We start from the raw sequence: 5,114 nt of genomic DNA, 5'->3' as shown, positions 1-5,114 counted from the left end.
GAGGTGGAGGCGGCCATTGTGGGGTTTTTCCGAGAAGTGTGGGGGAGGGCCCCATACTTGGACACTAGGAAATTCCTCCAGGGATCGCCGACCTTTGTTCAGTCGCAACTAGGTAGTGTATGCATTTCTTATTTCCGACTTGCATTTGCCGACTTTAGGGTTTGCCGACTTATAGTTTTTGCTAATTGTTTCTTTTGCAGACATGGCAAGGAAGAATGCTCAGGAATCTTACCAGAGAGTTCAGGAGGCTAAAGCAAAGTCCCGGGCCAGGGCTGGTGGTGCCAGGGCAGTCATCTCCCCTCCTCCTCCTCCTCTTCCTCCTCAAAATATGGGGACTCCCTCTCAGCCCATTGTGATTTCTTCTTCAGCCTTATCTCTGCCGCTCCCCTCCGCCCGACTTCTTTCTGAGCCAGAGAAGAAGAAGCGCAAGACTTTAGAGTCTGGCTCTTCTTTTGATGGTGGGGTTAAGGCGGATGCTCTTGCATTCGTCCGAAAGAACATCTATCCTCATATAAGTATGGATGATGTTTCTGTTCGAAACCACCTCACCACTCTGGCTGAGGAGAGTTTTAGGGCAGCGGGTGTTTGTGGCAAGCTTTTGGATATTTTTGAGAAGACTCCTCTCAGCTCTTTGGGGCTAACCTCGAGGGTTGAGGAGCTGGAGGGGAGGCTTCTTTCTTATCAGGAGCATGAGAGGGAGTTGAAGGAGGAGGTCGCCAAGCTGAGGGCGGAGAGAGATAGCTTTCGGGAAAAGGAGAGTAAGCTGTGGGCCCAATGCAACATGGAGGCGAGTTTGAGGAAAACAGCACAGGAGAGTTATCAGAGTTTATTTCAAGATCTTGTGTCTGTGAAGAAGGATTTGTTGAACTCTCGGAATGCGTATGTCGAGTTGGAAGACTCTATCGCTGATGGTGCCGAGGAGTCTTGGAGGATCTTCCTGGAGCAAGTCAGAGTTATTGCTCCCGACTTGGATCTTTCTCCTTTACATCCTGACAAAGTTGTTATTGATGGTGCTATTGTGGATCCTCCTGCCCCCGTAATCGTTTTCGAGTCAGAATTGAAGACTCGGGGGCAGAGGATTATTGAGTCTCCTCCTCGTTCTAAAGACGCTCCGAGTTCTTCTGTTGTTCCTCCGGCTTCCTCTTCATCTCCCGTGGTTGCCTCTCTTCCCGGTCCTGATGGCGCTCTTCCTGACTCTGGTGGTGGTGATCCGTCTACTCCTCTGCAAAAATAACTTTTTTATGGCTATATGGGGGCTCGGCCTGTGAGTCCCCCCTTTTTTAAACTCTTTATATGTCGTTTGTCGGTTGAACAATTTCTTTTGGCCTTTTAAGGCCGTAAACAAAATATTTTATAAGTACCCTTTTTTGATAGGGGATTAAGTTACCTTACGCGTGTATGCTTTTCTGATTTTGATTTTTCGAAGTCCCCTTGATCTTTTCTGAAAACCTTTCTCTTTGGCTCGTCTGTTTTTCTGAGCCTTTTGTTTAAGGCCTTCAGGACAGCCTATAAACTTTTCCCTAGGTTTTTCGATCTCTTTTTTATTATTCCTTATACTCAACTTTGCTTTAGTGAGTTCTTATGACTTAGGTTATTTTTGCGATGCGTTTTTCTTCTACTCGGTTCTTCACTCCGACTTACAGGTCGAAGTATTTCCGAGCTTCTCTACTCGGAAATTTGTTTCGACTTATGAGTCGAGTTGTTTCCGAGTTATTTACGATCAGCTTATATAACCTCTTTACACCGACTTGTACCTCGTCGTTTTATCCTGACGACCATCTAGGTCGGTTGATGGGATTTTCACGTTTTGTCGAGTTTAAGTCGGCGCGTTTGGTAGAAAGAAAGAGAAAACAAAAAAGGAATTTATAAGAGATATTTGTAAGATGAAAAAGATCTTTATTAATTGGGGAGGTACCTTCTTGCTACTAAGGGTTTTAATAGCCTATTTTCCCTTAGCCTCTACTATGATGCCTCGTTAAAAGCCCTTCTCCAGAAAAAACCCTTTAATTTTGGGAAAAAATCATGAAGTTAGGAAAAGAGTACATCAGGGAGTAGAGTTCGCTTTTAACTGTAGTACCTTTTCATATTACAAGCATGCCACGACCTTGGGAACTCAGTGCCGTTCAGGTCGGTTACTTTATAATAACCTTTTCCTAAAACTTCATTGACTTTGTATGGTCCCTTCCAATTTGCGGCGAGCTTTCCTTCTCCTGATTTGTTGACTCCAATGTCGTTTCTGATTAAGACCAAGTCATCCGGGGAAAATGTTCTTCGAATGACTTTTTTGTTGTACCTTGTAGTCATCCTTTGTTTCAATGCTGCTTCTCTTATCTGGGCATCTTCTCGGACTTCGGGGAGCAAGTCGAGCTCCTCTTTGTGCCCCCGTATGTTTCCGATCTCGTCATGGAGAATTACCCTTGGGCTTTGCTCATTGATTTCTATTGGTATCATTGCTTCTACGCCGTAGACTAGTCGGAAGGGCGTTTCTCCAGTGGCGGATTGGGGCGTTGTCCTATAAGCCCATAGCACTTGAGGGAGCTCTTCAGCCCAAGCTCCTTTTGCTTCTTGCAATCTCTTCTTTAGCCCTGCCAGTATGATTTTGTTGGCTGCCTCGGCTTGCCCATTGGCTTGTGGGTGCTCCACCGAGGTGAACTGATGTTTGATTTTTATACTGGCTACTAAGCTTCTGAAGGTAGCATTAGTGAATTGGGTTCCATTATCTGTAGTAATGGAATAAGGTATCCCATATCTTGTGATAATTATCCGTAGTAATGGAATGAGGTATCCCATACCTTGTGATGATATTTTTGTAGAGGAACCTACGACTTCTTTGAGCGGTAATGGTGGCTAGTGGTTCTGCTTCTATCCATTTTGTGAAGTAATCTATCCCCACGATCAGGTATTTGACTTGTCCTGGCGCTTGGGGAAAAGGACCTAACAAATCCATTCCCCATTTTGCAAAAGGCCATGGAGAAGTGATACTGATGAGCTCTTCTGGTGGAGCCACGTGGAAATTTGCATGCATCTGACATGGTTGACACTTTTTCACAAATTCTGTGGCATCTTTCTGCAAGGTCGGCCAGTAGAATCCAGCTCGGATTACTTTACTGGCTAGTGACCTTGCTCCGAGATGGTTTCCGCAGATCTCACTATGTACTTCCTCCAATACCTCGGCGGTTCTTGAGGTCGGTACACACTTTAACAATGGTGTCGATATCCCCCTTCTGTAGAGGATATTTCTCACCAAGGTGTAGTGTTGTGCTTCCCTTCGGATCTTTTTAGCTTCTTTTTCCTCTTTAGGGAGGATGTCGAATTTCATGTATTCAACTAAGGGGTTCATCCATCCGAGGTTTAAACCGACTACCTCAAGTACTTCTTGTTTGTGTTCTATTTTTACTAATGAGGGTTCCTGGAGGGTTTCTTGGATCAGGCTTCTGTTGTTCCCTCCTGGTTTGGTACTTGCTAACTTGGACAGGGCGTCTGCTCTGCTGTTTAAATCCCGAGTTATGTGTTTAACCTCGGTTTCTGTAAAATGCCCAAGGTGCTCCAGAGTTTTCTCTAAGTACCTCTTCATATTTGGGCCCTTTGCCTGATACTCTCCGCTTATCTGGGAGGTCACTACTTGTGAGTCGCTGTATATCATCACCTTTGTAGCACCGACTTCTTCGGCCAGCTTTAATCCAGCTATCAAGGCTTCATATACTGCCTGATTATTTGAAGCTGAAAATTCAAATTTTAGGGAAACCTCTATCTGGGTTCCTTTTTCATCTACCAATATTATGCCTGCGCCGCTTCCTATTTTGTTGGAGGATCCGTCTACATAGAGTTTCCATGTAGTTGGTTTTTCCTCCTGATCCCCTGCATATTCTGCAACGAAGTCAGCGAGGCATTGGGCTTTGATCGCTATCCGAGTTTCATATCTTAAGTCGAACTCGGAGAGCTCTATTGCCCATTAGACCATTCTCCCAGCAACATCCGTCTTTTGGAGGATTTGCTTCATGGGTTGGTTCGTACGGACTCTTATTGTGTGAGCCTGAAAGTAAGGTCGTAGCCTTCGTGAGGCTATTACTAAGGAGTAGGCAAACTTCTCTAGTTTGTGGTATCTTAGCTCAGGGCCTTGTAAAACTTTACTGATGAAATAAACTGGATGTTGTCCGACCTCATCTTCTCTTATCAGGGCTGATGAGACAGCCTTGTCTGCTACGGATAAGTACAGGACGAGGTCTTTTCCAGATACTGGTCGGGTCAGAATAGGAGGTTGGCTTAAAAACTTTTTGAACTCCTGGAATGCCTCCTTGCATTCAGGAGTCCATTCGAACTGGCATCCCTTTCTTAATAAGGTGAATAGTGGAAGGGACTTTAGTGCCAATCTTGCCAAAAATCTGGAGAGGGCTGCGAGTCGGCCATTCAGCTGCTGGACTTCTCTCACACAAGTCGGACTTTTCATTTCTAGGATGGCTCTACACTTATCGGGATTGGCTTCGATCCCTCTTTATGTTAGCATAAATCCTAGAAATTTCCCTGGCTCCACCGCAAAGGTGCACTTTGCGGGATTTAGTCTCATCCCGTGCAGCCTTATGGTGTCAAAGACTTGTGAGAGGTCTGACAAGAGGTCGACTTCCTTCTTGGTTTTTACCAGCATGTCGTCGACGTATACTTCCATTAGGCTCCCCAGGTGAGGGGAAAATACTTTATTCATCAACCTTTGATATGTGGCTCCTGCATTCTTCAATCCGAATGTCATGACCACGTAGCAGAAATTAGCTCTGGGTGTGATGAATGATGTTTTCTCCTGGTCTGGCTCGTACATCGGGATTTGACTATATCCCAAGTAGGCGTCCATAAATGATAAGTATTGGTACCCCGAGCTGGAGTCCACTAGGGTATCAATACTTGGTAGGGGATAAGGGTCCTTGGGACATGCCTTATTTAAGTCAGTATAGTCGACACACATTCTCCATTTGCCATTCTGTTTTTTGACTAGCACTACATTGGCTAGCCATGTTGGGTACTTGACTTCTCTGATGAAGCCAGCTTCTAGGAGCGCCTGCACTTTCTCTTCTACTATTAGGGCTCATTCTGGACCGAGCTTGCGTCTTCTTTGTTGTACAGGT

Source organism: Arachis duranensis, chromosome 5 (genome assembly GCF_000817695.3).
Source record: "Arachis duranensis cultivar V14167 chromosome 5, aradu.V14167.gnm2.J7QH, whole genome shotgun sequence".
Taxonomy (NCBI): Eukaryota; Viridiplantae; Streptophyta; class Magnoliopsida; order Fabales; family Fabaceae; genus Arachis; species Arachis duranensis.
Note: the sequence above shows the minus strand (reverse complement) of the source record.